At 45.4% G+C, this 17616-nt stretch overlaps 1 long non-coding RNA gene across 1 annotated transcript; it reads left to right on the top strand.

Annotated features, from left to right (window-relative positions):
- The first annotated feature begins 403 nt into the window (after window positions 1-403).
- On the top strand, window positions 404-16381 carry LOC106999727 (uncharacterized). Its single transcript, XR_001446623.3, has 3 exons — window positions 404-822; window positions 10059-10189; window positions 15958-16381. It is a non-coding gene; the product is annotated as an uncharacterized LOC106999727 (long non-coding RNA).
- The last annotated feature ends 1235 nt before the right edge of the window (window positions 16382-17616 follow it).

The following is a 17616-nucleotide window of genomic DNA, read 5'->3' on the forward strand; positions in this document are numbered from 1 at the left end:
GTTATCGCATGAGTCATCTGCGAGATAACCTTGGTCCCCAACAGAAATGTCCCTAATAGGGTGAAACCTCCCCCCACCACCCTCCCCCCCCCGCTCCGTCTGACCCCTGCCGCGGTGTCCTTCCCACCACCATCACCACCACTGTCTCTGAGGAGCAGCTGGAAACTGGCATGTTTGTGAAGTTAAAACACATGAAAGGAAGTTGAAAGAAGAAGTTGTCTCGAAGTGGGCCAGCATCCAGGGCTCCTGAGAAGCCACTTTTTCACTGGACTCTGATCAATGGGGCCTTGGCCCGCCTGACTGGGTGGTTCCTCCTCTGCCAAGAGAGAAGTATGTTTCCCCCATTCCGGAACTCAATGCTTTCTTAGGAGATGAACAGAATTCACCTTATTGTTCTAAAAACAGAGTCCCAGGCAATAGGGACAGAGAGACTGGCCCAGCAGGGGCTCTCTGGGCCAACTGAGCAAGGTGACAGGGCCCAGGAAAGGAGCTGTTGGCTGCACAAGGGCAGATGGAGTCAAGGAATCAGTGTTCGTGGGATCCTGGCTGTCCCCACAGTGTCGTGGCTGGACCTTACAAGAACAGAAGCAAGTGAGGCACAGGTAGCTGGCCACCTTGTGCAGGAAGTGTTCGTAACAAAGGCACTCAAAGCAGCAGAGACGTGGGATGCTAAAGGGACCAAGCGAGCAGAGCAGACAGTGAGTGCCACAAGTGCTTGGAGGGGTCAGCGGGGACCCAAGCATCCAGAAAAGGTAGGGAGCATGCAAAGGGGTCCGAAAAATGGGACCCTCAGTGGAAAGCACTGAGAAGACCTTTATTCAGGTGAGGTTTGGGATGAATTCATTCCCATGGACTCCCCTTTGAAAGGCTCATTCCTCTAAGTATGGCTTTCAAACCAGTAGTGTCACCATCACCTGGAAGCCCTTTATTTTATTTTATTCTGTTTTGAGACAGAGTTTTGCTCTTGTCGCCAAGGCTGGAGTGCAATGGCACAATCTCAGCTCACTGCAACCTCTGCCTCCTGGGTTCAAGTGATTATCCTGCCTAGCCTCTCAAGTAGCTGGGATTACAGACATGCACCATCACTCCCGGCTAATTTTTTTTGTATTTTAGTACAGACAGGGTTTCACCATGTTGCCCATGCTAGTCTGGAACTCCTGACCTCAGGTGATCCACCCGCCTTAGCCTCCCAAAGTGCTGGGATTACAGGCGTGAGCCACCATGCCCAGCCTGGAAGCCCGTTAGAAATGCACTCAGTAGAACTGTGGTCGCTAGAGGCGTGGGGAGGGCAGGGGTTGGGGAGGGAGAGGTTGGCTAACAGACATAAAGTTACAGCTACATAGGAGAGAGCAGGAATAAATCCTAGTGTTCTATAGCAATGTAGGGTGATGACCATTAACAAGAATGTATTGTATATTTTCAAATAGCTACAAGGCAGGATTTGGAATGTTCCCAACACAAAGACATGATAAATGTTTGAGGTGATGGATATGCAGATTACCCTGATTTGATCATGACACATTGTATGCAGTTATCAAAACATCATATGGACCCCATAAATATGTACAATTATTAGGTGCCAATTAAAAAATAAAACTTTTTTTTTGGAGACAGAGTCTTGCTATATCACACAGGCTAGAGTGCAGTGGCCCAGGCTCATTGCAGCCTCCACTTACTGGGTTCAAGCAATTCTTGTGCCTCAGCCTCCCAAGTGGTTGGGACTACAGGCGTGCACCACCTCACCCAGCTAATTTTTGTATTTCTCATAGAGACGGGATTTCACCACATTGACCAAGCTGGTCTCAAACTCCTGGCTTCAAGTGATCTGCCCACCTCAACCTCCCAAAGTTCTGGGATTATAGGCTTGAGCCACAGCGCCCGACCAAAAAATGAAACTTGTTAAAATGGAATGTAGACTCACAGGCCCCATCCCGATCCATGACTCTAAATCTGCATTTTGACAAAATCCCCTAAGTCAAGTTCAAGTGTGAGGAGTGCTGCTGTAAATGCCATGGTCAAGAAGCCACACACAAAAGCCAGGCCTGACCTGGTGTCTGGTAGTCCCAACATGTGTCCACTTTGCTACTACAAGAAACACAGCCAGGTGTGATGGTTCACGCCTGTAATCCCAGTGCTTTGGGAGGCCTGAGGCAGAAGGATTGCTTGAGGCCAGGAGATCAAGGCCAGTGTAGACAACATCCCAAGACCCGATCGCTATTAAAACAAAAAAAATTGCCAGGTGCAGTGACGCATGCCTGAAGTCCCAGCTATTCCGGAGCCTGAGGTTGGACGATTGCTTGAGCCCAAGAGGTTGAGGCTGCAGTGAGCTGTGATTGTACCACTGCACTCCAGCCTGGGAGACAGAGTGAGACCCTGACTCAAAAAAAAGAATAGAGTACATTTTTTATATATATATATATATTTATATTTATATATTATACATTTATATGTATATATTTATATATAAATATAGATATGACCATGGCATATGTGTGTATACATATATATACACATAACACTGTATATATAATATTCTCCTTTTTTTGCTAACCATTATGTTTTAAGCTTTTTTTTCCATACAGCCTCAGCATTTTGATGACTGCGTGATACTCTTAGGCTATTTCTACTTTTCTCTATTTTAAATATATATTATGATTTTTTTAAAAAATCATTGTGGCCAGGTGCAGTGGCTCACGCCTGTAATCCCAACACTTTGGGAGGCTGAGGCGGGCGGATCACCTCAGAAACCCCATCTCTACTAAAAATACAAAAAACAGCCAGATGTGGTGGCACATGCCTATAATCCCAGCTACTCCGGAGGTTGAGGCAAGAGAATCGCTTGAACTCGGGAGGTAGAGTTTGCGGTGAACTGAGATCACGCCATTGCATTCCAGCCTGGGCAACAAGGGCGAAACTCTATAAAAAAAAAAAATATATATATATATATATATATATATATAAATATATATATATATTGCGTAGAGCCCAGGCGCGGTGGCTCACGCCTATAATCCCAGCACTTTGGGAGGGCGAGGCAGGAGAATCGCTGAAGGTCAGGAGTTCAACACCAGCCTGGCCAACATGGTGAAACCTTGTCTCTACTAAAAATACAAAAAATTAGCCTGGCGTGGTGGCAAGCACCTGTAATCCCAGCTACTCGGGAGGCTGAGGCAGAAGAATCGCTTAAATGCAGGAGGCAGAGGTTGCAGTGAGCCGAGATTGCACCACTGCACTCCAGCCTGGGTGACCGAGCAAGACTCCATCTCAAAAAAAAAAAAATTGTGTATGTGTTTGCTAATTAGTTGGATTTAGAGGTCCTATCTCTAAAAAACTAAACTAAACAAATAATAAATGCCACTGGGTCTCCTTTCCTCCCAGGAGACCAGGGTTCCCCATGCCTTCCCTGCCTCACTTCCCTGCATGGCCCCTGAACCAGGGCTGGGACGCCTTGGGGCATGGGGCGTGGCAGGACAGCAGGACATTATTGGGCCTGAGCACTTGGGCCTGGGCCTGGCCGCAGCTGAAAGGTCCTGGGTGGCTCTGCAATGCTTCGCCACCCGTGCGCTGGAGGGCTCGGGTCACAGGAAGGGGCGAGCACCTTGCTCCTGGGGTGTCCCACGTGCAGGCCTTTGCTCCCAGCCAGTGGTTGGAACGTCAGCGCCCCACGCTGAGGAATTCCGTTCATGACTAAGGCCCCCTGTAATGACCGCTGGCCGCCTTCATTCCAGCAGGCATTCCTTGCCGGCTTGATTCCCCCGCTCCAGACACCCTAACTGTGGGAGGGGCAGCCTCAGAAAATGATAATTAAAAGCTAATGTTTCCCCGTGTGACTCTGGGCCTCCGGATGTCCCTGCAGTGACCCCACCTCCCAAATCCTCGTCCTGAACCATCACCTTGTCCCCACCTGGGCTCCTCTCAGCTTCATTAAATGCTCCTGTGGCCTCAATCCAATTGCCCTCCCCATTCTGAAAGTGTAGGAAAGAATGTGGATAGAACCAAGGGCCCCGGTTCCCGTTCCAGCTCCTCTGCTTCTGTGTGACCATGACAAAGCACCTTCCATATCCGTGCCTCGGTTTCCTCCATATAGAATCAAGGGATTGGATAAAATGGATGATCTCTGAGGTCCTCTGCAGCTGTGACTCTCTGTGACTTTATTTCAGAGAATTATCACTGGGCCTAAATGAAATGAGATCATGGATGTTATAAAACATTGAAAAGGTTTAAAACTACACATATATATGACACACAGAGGAATAAGAAGTCTCCTTTTCTTTTTTAGTTTTATCTATTTTTTTGAGACAGAGTCTTGCTCTGTCACCCAGGCTGGAGTGCAGTGGTGCAATCACCACTCACTGCAGCCTCAACCTCCTGGGCTCAAGAGATCCTCCCACTTCAGCCTCCCAAGTAGCTGAGACTACAGCCATGTGCTACCACGCCTGGCTAACTTTTTGGATTTTTTTTTTGTAGAAACTGGGTTTTCTCGTGTTGCCCAGGTTGATCTCAAACTCCTGGCCTCAAGCAGTCCTCCTGCCTTGGCCTCCCAAAGTGCTGGGATGACAGGCATGAGCCACCACACCTGGCCAAGAATCTTCTTTTCTCTAATCCCCCAGCAGTATGTGTCCTTCTAGTGTTGTTTTGTTTCATGGTCTGTTTTCCCTGCCAGATTGGGAGCAACATGAGGGCAAAATGGAGGTGGTTTTTTGTTGTTGTTTTTTGGTTTTTTTGTTGTTATTGTTGTTGTTTGAGATGGCATCTCGCTCTGTCACCCAGGCCGGAGTGCAGTGGCGTGATCTTGGCTCTCTGCAACCTCCGCCTCCCAGGTTCAAGTGATTTTCCTGCCTCAGCCTCTTGAGTAGCTGGGCTTACAGGTGTGCACCACCATGCCGGGCTAATTTTTGTGTTTTTAGTAGAGACAGAGTTTCACTATGTTGGCTAGGCTGGTCTCAAACTCCTCACCTCAGGTGATCTGCCCACCTTGGCCTCCCAAAGTGCTGATATTACAGGCATGAGCCACTGCACCCAGCCTCTCTATTTTTTAAATCCCCTCTCAATAACTAACACCCACGGAAGCTGCTCAGTAATGTTGTTGACTTGGGGACAGACTGATGACCCCCCTGGCTGCTCATTCATTTAAATGGACTAGTAAGAAGCTTAACAGAAAAGCAGTTACCTTTACTTCTTAGGAGGGGAAGGGAAAGAACCTCTTTTAAATATATCTTACTTCTTTCAAGGAAAAAAAGTAGTTTGGTCCCTCAAAATTAGTTGTATTTGGAAATTCAAATTGAATTTTTAATACTGCCTTGCAAATAAACACATATCAACACGCCCAAGGCTTAGTTCCATTCCCCAGGCTCTTCTTAAGTATACTGTGTGCTGAATGCCAACCCTCCACTCAATAGTTAGAGAACACAGAAGAGATACTATAAAGTACTAAAATTTTTAAAGTAAACATAGCAGAACTCAGATATCAAAATAAATATTGTCCCATTTGAAATGTCCCTTTGGAAGGATATACACTCATTCTAATATGTTGTGTTGCTCAAAACTCTTTGGAACGTTTTGAACGCTATCTTTAAACCATCAGATTTTTAATTGACAATTACAAATCTTTATGTGGTGATTAGCAGGGGAAATGTCTCTCCTGAAGCCAGCCCTGGTGAATAAGCTGGATGATCAGGCTTATTCAGTCAGGTCAAAAATCTAAATAATGTGTGTCTTATAGTGAAGTTCTTAAAAAGCACATGATAGTCCTGTGTGGCCTTCCAACATGAATCCGCTGAAGGTCTTCTTTCTCTGAGTTGCACAGGTTCAGCTGTGCCTGTAAAAATCAGTCTCTTAACAGATCTTCTTCTACCCTGGTCCTACTCTCCACCTCCCAACTCCCATCATCTATTCTCAACACTGCAGCCAAAAGATCTTTTAGAAACAGAAGTTGCTCGTTGGTTTGAAAACCCGCGAGAGCTCCCATCTCATTTGGAGGAGTGGCCAAAGTCCACAGGGTGGCTCCTAAGACCTAGCTCCCTGGGCCCTCTCCAATCTCCTTCCACCCCACCATCTCCTTCACCAGCTTTGGCTCCAACCACATGGCCTCCCTGCCATTCCTCAAACACACTAGGATGCTCCTGTTTAGGACCATTCTCTAGCTGTCCTCTGTTTGGAAACTTCTCTTCCAGAAATCCACTTGGCCAGCCCCATCATTTCCTTTATGTTTTTGGTAAATTATCACCTTCTTAACGAGACATACCCTGACTTTCTATTTAATACCTCTATTAATAGTGCCTTCTTTTTTGTAATGTCTTCTGCTTAATACCTTCCACTTAATAACTTCCATTTAATGACACACAGACATGCATGGACACACTCACTCCTTAGCCCCAGGACCCTGGCCTTCTTCTCATTTATTCCCTGGTGTTTATCACCTTCTACCATAATATCTAATTTATCTAATATTATTTATAGTATGTCTTTTTGTCTGTATGCTCCTGTGAGAACTAAGCTCAGGAAGCCCAGTATCTTTGTCTGTTTAATTGAGTTTCAAAAGCCTAGAACAGGCGCATAGCTGGTACTCAATAAAAACATGTTGAATTGAATTGGATTGGATTGCATCAAGTTGAACTGACTTGAATTGCATTGCATTGTGTTGAATAAGTCCCAACTTATATAAAGTATACTCCCTGCCTTCCGGTTGCTTGTATATCTGATTGAGATAACTAGTGACATACACATGAAAGTGACTGAGCAGTACACAGCAGTCCAGGACTAAGTGGAACTTGCAGTGATGCTGCAGGAACCCTGGACGGATGAGTGCTGGCTGCAGGAGGAGAAAGGACCTGAGCTGAGCCTCCCATCTAGTCAAGCAAACCCTCTCCTTGTCCCTAGCACAGGCCGTGCTGTTCCAGCCTCTACTCATCTGCTCACGCTGGCCCTCTGCCTGAAGTCCCCCGCCTTTCCTGCACACTTACCTAAATGCTATCCACCCGAGTCCCCTTCCTCCTCACCACTTTCCCTGATTACTCCAGCCCTCCTCTGAGCCCCTGTAGCTCCTATATTTTGTTTCAGATCATTTAGCCTTTACATAGCACTGTTCTGTGTGTGCGCATGTCATTTCCCCAGCTAAGAACCACATCTTTTGCTTCTCTCTTCTAAACAGGGCCAAGGGCTGGGCACGGTGGCTCATGCCTATAATCCTTGCACTTTGACAGGCTGAGGCGGGTGGATCACCTGAGGTTAGGAGTTCCAGACCAGTCTGGCCAACATGGTGAAACCCCATCTCTACTAAAAATACAAAAACTTAACCAGGCGTGGTGGTGCACGCCTGTAGTCCCAGCTACTCGGGAGGTAGAGGCAGGAGAATCGCTAGAACCTGGGAGACAGAGGTTGCAGTGAGCTGAGCTTGCACCACTGCAATCCAGCCTGGGTGACAGAATGAGACTCCATCTCAAAAAATAAACAATAAATAAATAGTGCCAAGCACAGCACAAGTAGTGGCACCTAGTACATGTGGCACAAAGCGGTTACTCAATAGGCAGAGAAAAAAGGAAGGTGGCTTTCAGGAGAGGTAAATCTCAGAAACAAAGATACCATGGTGTGAACTGCCATGATGAGTTTACAAATATGACACCAGTCTTCTCAGCCCAAGCTGAGGCTGGTATTACCTGAAGAGCTTTTCCCAAATATCTCTGGCTGGGCACAGTGGCTTAACCCTGTAATCCCAGTACTTTGAGAAGCCGAGGCGGTGGATTGCTTGAGACCAGGAATTCAAGACCAGCCTGGGCAACATGGCGAAATCCTACCTCTACTAAAAATACAAAAATTAGCTGGGCATGGTGGCACGTGCCTGTAGTCCCAGCTACTGAGGAGGCTAAGGTGGTGGGATCAATTGAGCCTGGGAGGTAGAGGCTTCAGTGAGCTGTGACTGTGCCACTGCACTCTAGCCTAGGTAATAAAGCAAGACCCTGTCTCAAAAACAAAAATTCCCTGGCTGGGCATAATGCCTCATGACTGCAATCCCAGCACTTTGGGAGGCAGAGGGAGGATCACTTGAGCCCAAGAGTTCAAGAGCAGCCTGGGCAACAAAGCAAGACCCTATCTCCACAAAAAAATTACAAATTAGCCAAGTGTGGTGGTGCATGTCTGTAGTCCCAGCTACTCGAGAGGCTGAGGTGGGAGGACTGTTTGAGCCCAAGAATTTGAGGCTGCAGTGAGCTATAATGAGACCACTGCACCCCAGCCTCAGCAACAGAATGAGACCCCGACTCAAAAAAAAAAAAAAATCTCCTTTTGGGGACCTTACCCCAGACTAATGTTATCAGATTATCAGGGAATGTGGCCCAGGCATCGCCAAGTGATTCTAATGTGTAGCTGGAATTAAGAACAATCATTGTATTAGAGAAAACATAAGGAGGCCAGGCGTGGTGGCTCATGCCTGTAATCCCAGCACTTTGGAAGGCCCAGGCGGGTGGATCACTTGAGGCCAGGAGTTTGAGACCAACATGGCTAACATACCAAAACCCCATCTCTACTAAAAAATACAAAAATTAGCGGGGCATGGTGGCCCACAGCTATAGTCCCAGCTACTCAGGAGGCTGAGGGACAAGAATCACTTGAACCTGGAGGCGAAGATTGTAGTGATTTGAGATTGTGCCACTGCACTCCAGCCTGGGTGGCAGAGCAAGACCCCCAGACTGGGTGACAGAGCAAGACTCTGTCTCAAAAAAACAAAAGGATAAAGGGGTATATGATAAATTGGGAAGCCGGCCTAAAATGCTGTAGTTGTGACTATCCCTCCTTTCCATTTTTTTCCTATGAGTTTGTCATGGGAATTTGTCTTTGTCAGGGTAGCCTGGACGGATGAACTGTGGACAGATGTGTCCATCCTCTGCCTAATGCTATAATGAGTAGCAAGAGGTCAGAGAAGCTATGGAGAGAGCAGAAGGCACCAACAAATGTGGCCAAGGCCAGGGGTCATCTGCACCCACGGAATGCAGAGACATTTGGAAAACCTAGAGGACTCGTGTAGACCACTTGACAATTTTTGTTGCAATTTCTCTCCTTCCTTGGTTATTAGCACTCAGGTTACTCGCTCATGCCTGCCCAGCAGAAGAGCTAAGAAGTGTGTAAATTATCTTGACATTACTCTTTCAGGAATTCCTGGCTAATTCCTTACACTCCTGTTCCCTCTACATCCTAGGAAACTGAGCAGAAGTTGAATCTTCTCTCTTAAATGTAACCTGGCTCACATGCACTGAAGAGTATGCAAGAAACTTGAGTGACAAAATTAGCCGGGCGTGGTGGTGGGTGCCTGTAGTCCCAACTACTCCGGAGGCTAAGGCAGGAGAATCACTTGAACCTGGGAGGCAGTGAACCAAGATCACGCTACTGCACTCCAGCCTGGGCGACAGAGCGAGACTCTGTCTCAAAAAAAAAGAAAGTGACAGAAGTCCTCATCCTAGTCCGGTCTGTAGATGTCCTCTGCTCCATCTCTCCTCTCCTCCCTCCTTTATGTAGAAAACTTAGAGACAGACCAAGAAACTAAGCAGCACTTCCTGTTGATTGATTTCAGAGGCACCTGTGCAGACCAGGCCTCTCTTCCCACTGCCCTGACTGCACTCTCACACATGAAGTATCAATATCACTATTACCAAACATCACTCTTCCCCTCTGCCACAGCTAGAGATGGGGCTGAAAAGCCGAGCTCCTCTGAGAAAGGAAACGAGGCTTAAATTCAGAGTGAGACCGAAAAAACTGAGATGAAAACTTTTCCTGCGAGCAGGATCTGCTTATTTGGGAATAGTGGGAAGGGAAGGGAAGGGAAGGGAGGGTGGGAAGGGCAGGGAAAAGGAACATAAAGGAAAATATGTTGGCACCTAGTGGCTGAAGGAGGGAGAGAAGGGTGTGCCAGGGAACGAGGGGGCGGGTGTGGAAAGATGAGGCCTGGGTGCTCATGACAGCCTTCCCTGACTCCACGAGCTTGCCAAGTCCCAGCCCTAGATCCCAGAGGGGTCACAGCCGAGGTCCCCACTCCGGAGGCCACTACCTTTCATTTTCTTGCTCCCCAGTCTCTGTGCCCCGAATCACTGTCTGCCAGCCTCTGGCCAACCTGTAGCCTCTCCGTGCTGAAAACGACCCCCTAAAAAAGCCAAGGGGGAAGGACCCAGCACACAGCCGCGAACCACAGATACACCAAGAGGTAACTCTAAACTCCAGAGCTGGGCCCAGGAGGAGGGGAAGGGTGGAGGGGGGATGAGGTTTTTCCACTTCCATTCGCAACTGTCAGGCGGGTGATTAATGACCAACAGGTTTGGAATCGCCTCTATTGCCAGATCAGTATTGTTGCCCGTGACAGCTAATGAGGTTGGACAGGCTTCTCCACACTGAGCTTTACGGGCCCGCTCCCTCCCCTGCAGAGCTCACAAGCCCTGCCAGCTTTTGTGCACTGGAATGTTCAAGCCCCACCCCCCTTCATTCCTCCAACACCACCTCCCCCCAACTCTCTGAACCACCATCTCACCCCAGAATCTTGCCCATCCACCAAGGAAGCTGGGTAGTGAGGCTTCAAGCCCCAGCCTGCTCAGAGATACCCATCTGTTACACCCACACCCCCAAAAGCCCCTTTCCCATTCCCACTCGAGCTTGAGCAATGGAGCTGGAAGGAAGGAAAAAGAACGAAAGCGAACATTTCGGCCCTTGGGTTTAAGATGACAGAAGGATCTCTGAACACTTGCTTTGGACACTCTGGCCAGCAGGTTTAACAAGGCCATTCCACAGCCAGCTGTAAAATTCAAGAAGTATTTTATACACTCACGGCTTCAATCTGGCAGATGTGCTAAGGGGGTGAGGATGGAGGAGTGAGAGAACTTGGGAAAGGTGATTTAATAATAGTTAATAATGATTTTTAACCAACCACCTTACACCTAGATACACAAAGCCAGGTGTCAGTGCAGAAATCAACGTCGTCCTAGGTCTAAGGGTAAGGAAATACTGGCTTTGTTTTCTGCTCTCTTACAAATAATATTTACCTTTGTGCTAGTTCACATCTTGATATGGTTAAGCACATGTTTGCCTGTGGTTTAATATTTGAAGGAATTGGAGCAACATAATAAGCAAACAGCATAAAAAGCCCAGAAAGACCCCCTCAGCTTAAAAATCTATTACTTTTCAGTGTGATATAAATGTATTTTGCTTCTGCTCAGAGCAATTTCCTAGTTTACTCTTATTAAACCAGAAGACGGCTTAGCAGAGTTCTTGATTTATGAAACACATACTAGATTCATTAAAACCTTAAAAGATTTAATACATTTTATCAGGACATTAAATCTGTGCAGGCTTTTTAAATCAAATACCTGCCATATTTCATCCCCCACACCCTGCACACTTACTTAAGAACACTAAAATGTGGACTGACAAACATTATGGGTGTTTCAGGCCTGATTTCTAAGTGGCAGTAAAGTCCTCCCCTCCAGGATTTATAGCCTGGCTTCTCCCCAAGTCTGGTCTTCCAAAGAACAACTGACTCTCCTCTTTAGAATTTGGTTGGGTAGGATGAGCTGAGATGTAGATCACACACACACACACACACACACACACACACACAACTTCTTCCTCTCCCATTACATAGCCAACGTTCCTATTCTCATGGGTTCTCTAGGACCCCACCCTTCAACACCACTCGCCCATCTTCTATCTTCTTCCAGAACTCCTTTTGGCCTCTGCTTCCATGCAGACACACTCCTAACATCTCCTTCTCTCCCTCCCCTACTCCCCTGACTCTTAGCCCATACAGAACTGCATCCATGTAACACCTGCCACACTTTGGGAAGCAAAGCTTGCCCTCTTATTCTTAATCCCCTCCTTTTTAAGTCTATCCACACCACAGTGGTTCTCAGCTAGGGGCAAATTTGTCTCACGCACACACGACTGGGGACATTTGGCAATGCCTGAAGACATATTTGCTTGTCACAACGAGATGGGGGTGTTGCTACCAGCATCTAGGGATAGAGGCCAGAGAATCTGTTAAATGTCCTACAATGCACAAGCCAGCCCCTCTACTCCACAGCGTGGAAAAAAAGAGAGAAAGAGAAAAAGAAAGAATGAAAGAAAAGAAGGAAGGGCCAGGCACGGTGGCTCACGCCTATGATCTCCGCACTTTGGAAGACCAATGCAGGAGGATTGCTCAAGGCCAGGAGTTTAAGACCTGCCCTGGATAACACAGTGAGACCGCATCTCTACAGAAATACAGCCAGGCATGGTGGCGTGCATCTGTAATCCTAGCTACTCAGGAGGCCGAGACAGGATGATCACTTGAGCCGAGGAGTTCAAGGCTGCAGTGAGCTATGATTGTGCCACTGTACTCCAGCCTGAGTGACAGAGTCCCTGGATCTCAACTAAGTAAATAAAATAAAAGAGAGAGGGGGAAGGAAGAAAGCGAGGGAGGGAGCAAGAGAGAGGGAGGAAGGAAGGAAGGGAGGGAGGGAGACTGTGAGTATCTAGAACCTTACTAGGCATAAGTGGTCTTCTCCACTCTCCTTCATTGCTTTCACACTTAGGATTGTGGCTCATAGATAATAGTTGTTTCAATAAATGTTTACAGGGTCAAACTAAATCTCTGTCCTAACACACTGACATTTTCCAAAATCAGAAATGTAAGGGAAAAAAACACTGGATTTACAATCAGTTGATCTGCCTGTGACCTTGAGGAATGGCTGAGGCCCTCTCTCCTGTGTATCCTTATCTGTGAAGTGGAGTTGTGGTGCTATTACCCTCATGGACTATTACGAGCATTCAATGAGCTGGTGTAACTGACAGCGCTTTTACATTCTAAAAGGTCATGGGATGTTTATTATTTTTGTTGACAAACACTTATTGAGTGCTTATTGTATGCCAGAATTATGTTAGACCTTCGGGGGGTGGGACGGGTACAAAAATGAACAGACGAAGCTCCTGCCCTCGCAGATCTTACAGTCTTGTAAGAAGCACAGACAAAAACTAGAATGTTTCAGTGGATTATAATCAGTGCTGTAAGACAAGAATACACAGGATATTGTGGACACAGATAAGAAACACTTATAAGGGTCTTCAAAGATGAATAAGGCTGGGCACAGTGGCTCACGTCTGTAATCCCAGCACTTTGGGAGACCTAGGTGGCTGGATCACTTGAGGTCAGGAGTTCGAGACCAGCCTGGCCAACATGGTGTAAACCCCGTCTCTACTAAAAATACAAAAATTAGGCAGGCATGGTGGCACACGCCTGTAATCCCAGCTACCCGGGGTGCTGAGGCAGGAAAATCGCTTGAACCCAGGAGGCGGAGGTTGCAGTGAGCCGAGATCGCACCACTACACTCCAGCCTGGCCTGGGCGACAGAGGGAAAAAAAAAAAGAAAAAGAAGAAAGAAAGATAGGTGAATAAGAGCTGGTCTAGCAAAATAAAAAAAAAAAGACTGCAGAATAAGATCATAAAAGCTGTAGGTATAGGTAGGGGATCACATCATTAAAAATCTTATATGAAAAGTTAAGAGGATTTGAACTTTTTTCTGTAGGAAGCCTATTATGGTGTTTTTAAGCAGAAAAGGTATCCATCAAAGAACACATGGGGTACACTGTGGACAACACACTGATTTAAGGGCAAATGGAAGGTGGGGGTGAGGAGATGGTTAACATTAGATTATTACAATAATCCAGGTGATAAAGCCCTGAACTGCCTGGAGAGGAAAGTACAGGGTCAAGGAATAATTACGATGGATGGGGCAGATTAAAGACAGTGGCTGAGTGTCTAGCCTGGATGGTTGAGTGAATGGTGGCATCTTTAGGGGGAGGAAGATATTTGAAGGGAACTATGAGTTCCGTTTTAGAGATGACCCATTTCTCCCTGTCTAAAATCCAAAGAAATGGTATTCTAGTATGTAGCTTGTGGTTATCAATATGCATTTAGAAGCATCACCAGCGACCACATAATTAGAATACGGAGAACACAAGAGGCCTTCCAGAAAGAGAAGATAGAGAAAAGAAGAGCAGTAGGGGCCGGGCACAGTGGCTCACCCCTGTAATCCCAGCACTTTGGGAGGTCAAGGTGGGTGGATCACTTGAGGTCAGGCATTCAAGACCAGCCTGGCCAACAAGGCAAAATCTCATCTCTACTAAAAATACAAAAATTAGCCGGGCATGGTGGTGGGCACCTGTAATTCCAGCTACTCGGGAGACTGAGGCAGGAGAATCACTTGAACCCAGGAGGCAGAGGTTGCAGTGAGCTGAGATTGCCCCATTGCACTCCAGCTTGGGTGACAAGAGCAAAACCGTCACACAAAAAAAAAGGAAAAGAAAGAAGAGCAGTAGGTCAAGGACAGAGTTCTGAGGAATAGTTGAAGATGAGTTCAAGCAGAGATTAAAAATAGGAACACTCAGACAAGTAGACGGAAACCCAGGAGGGAGGGAATCATTCACAGAGGCCAAGAGAGGAAGAGTCTAAGAATTCAGGGAACCAATCAACAGCACCACGTGCATCAGAGAAGGCGACTGAAGGGTTAAGAACAAGGGAATGGAAAGTGAGGAAGTAATGACATCAAGTGTAGGCTACTTTTTCAAGAAACTTTGCTCAAAGGGAAGGAGACAAATCAGGTAAGAACTAGAGGCTTACATAGGATCAACGGAGAGGCTTACAGGGAAGGGCGTGGAGAAATTGCACAAGATTATAGGCTGTGGCTAAAGAACTGGTAGAAAGAGGAGATAATTAAAGGCTCTAGGTCCCTGAGGAAAGAGGAGGGATGAGATTAAGAAACCAGGTGAAAAAAGATTGGCCTAGAATAAACATGGGTTACCTTATCCTCTGAGACTCACATCGCCGTATACAAGGTTTCTCTTATGTATAACAAAAAAGAAGTCTATCAATGACATGGAGAGATATGTAGATAAGTATATGTAGATAAAATTTCATACAGTCTTTAAAAAAAAATCCTAATGTTATTATAAATTCAGAGTTGGAGGGAGGGTTAGAGATGTCAAAGGAAAGGTCATCCCAGGCACATCAGGCCAAAGCCAAAATGCAACTGCCAGACTTGTTGGAACACAATCTCAGGGTCACAGGCTACTCTTCTCATCATCCCCCAAATGCAGTAGGAACCTTAGCCAAGCCCCCTTTCTGGAGACGTCTTCTCCTTGGACTTCTCTACAAGTAAAATAAATGAGTTGGATTAAAATCATAGGCAATAAGCTATCTGTCCATCAACAGGTGAGTGGATAAACAAATTGTTGTATAGCTATACATTGAAACACTACACAGCAATAAAAAGGAATGAACTCTTGATAGACTCAACAACATGGATGAATCTCAAAATAATTATTCTGGGTTTTCAAAAAAGCCAGACCCTCCCCTCCTAAAAAGGGTACATACTGTACAATTCCATGCATATAAAATTCTACAAAATGCACACTAGAGTGGCAAAAGCAGATCAGTGGTCTTTTGAGAATCGAAAAGGGGGTGTCCCAAAGGGGTGTAAGATGGAGAAATTACAAAGAGGCATGAGGAAATTTGGAGCCATGATGCATGTGTTCATCATACTGATTGTGGTAATGGCTTCACAGGTGTTTGCAAGTCAAAACGTAAATTGTAGACTTTATGAACAGTTTATTATATGTCGATTATATCTCAATAAAGCTATAAAAACATGTAATCACAAAATGACCTTTAGGTGCCCCCTAGTTGACTTTCAACTCAATTTTTTTCCTGATGGCTCTTTGATCCCTTTACCCAATTGCCTTGAAGAAATATCATTGGCCCCAGGCAAATATGCTTTTGTTCTCAGAAGGCACCAATCCTGGGTTTTTGCAATTGAAAAAAAAGAAAAGAGGAAAAATTTCTGAGCCCCCTTAATAACTAAGGATACAGTTCATTCCTCTTCCCATAAGCTCACCAAAATCTTACTGGAATCAAACATTCTAAAAGATTATTTCTATTCCGTGTTTTAGAGCCTAAAGTAAAAAAGATAAGCTTTAAATCAAACAGAAACTTTTTCCAGCAACTTCTACTCTTGTGATACTGAACTGAACTGAAGCAAAAGATTTTAAGAGTTGCCTGAATCCTTTGGAGTTAACCTGGTTATTGACTTAAAAAGTCTAATTGTGAAATTGACTTACAAATCCCCTGTGAAAGAAAGGGTCTCTTCTCTCTTTGGAATGACACTCTCACTAACAATTTTCTTGATAAGAGGACCCAACAAACAGCAATAGAAATAGAAAACTATAGATTGCTAGGTGACAGTATTTTTTAACCTGCTTCAACCTACAACTGCAAAATGAACTGGCCCGATTTAATTAGAAAAGTCTCACAATTTCTGACCACTGATCTACATTCCTGAAAGGTTCCATGTGAAATAAATGTGGTGTGTGTGTGTGTGTGTGTGTGTGTGTGTGTGTGTGTGTGTGTGTGAAATTGAATCATTTTCTAACTCATTCAGTATAAAAAAGAAATAGACTTGGGATCATTTGAACTCTGCCTTTGCAATTTATCATCTTCGTGATCTTAGACAATCTCTTAATTTCTCTAAGCTTCAACTTTCTCCTCTAAAATGGAGTTGAACTCAAAGGGCTGACCTAAAGATTACATAAAATGAGAAAAAGTAAAGTACTGGGGCTGATACATAGACAGTATTCAATAAAGCTTTATGAAATCTGTATTGTAAATATCCATCCATTGAGGTATAATTTCAGAAGCCTTTATCTCTTCTTCTGATAAGCCTTCATTTGGTTATTATTTAATACCATTCAACTTAAAGTTTATCATTCTCTCGCCCTGTGTCACATTAATAATCTGCAATAATAACCGACAAACATGCAAGAACACATTAAGGGAATTTGCTATTTAAAATAGCAACAGCTAATACTTGGTGAACACTTAAAATATACCAAATGTTGTGTATGCTTTTCACAACAGTCCTATAAGTTTCATACCGTTATTACTTTAATTTTACAGATGAAGAAACTGAGGCACAGATAATTTTTCCAATGTTACAGAACTACTAAGAGGCAGGCTCCAGGATTTAAACAAGGCAGCCTGACTGTGGAGTATCTGAGCTAAATCACTACTCTATACTGCGAGATTTTTTAAAAAATAAAATTTTAGCCAGGCGCGGTGGTTCACGCCTGTAATCCCAGCACTTTGGGAGCCCAAGGCATGTGGATCACTTGATGTCAGGAGTTCAAGACCAGCCTGACCAACATGGTGAAACCCCATCTCTACTAAAAATACAAAAATTAGCCAGTCGTGGTGGCATGCGTCTGTAGTCCCAGCTACTCAGCAGGCTGAGGCAAGAGAATCGCTTGAACCCGGGAGGCAAAGGTTGCAGAGCTGAGATTGTGCCATTGCACTCCAGCCTGGGTGACAGAGCGAGACAAGGAAGGAAGGGAGGGAGGGAGGGAGGGAAAGAAATTGTAAACATTTTTGTTAAACAAATCATCACAAATCCATCTGCTGGGTAACATAAAAATCACAGGTCTCTTAAGAAAGAGATTTTCAGAAGTACTAGATCATCATGTACTCGTACATCATGAAGTCTACCCCCGCCCCCCCGCCTTTAGGCAGGTCCACAACTAAATAACTCAGGCCTGGTAAAATGACTCCTAAGAACA

Source organism: Macaca mulatta, chromosome 8, assembly GCF_049350105.2.
Source record: "Macaca mulatta isolate MMU2019108-1 chromosome 8, T2T-MMU8v2.0, whole genome shotgun sequence".
NCBI lineage: Eukaryota > Metazoa > Chordata > Mammalia > Primates > Cercopithecidae > Macaca > Macaca mulatta.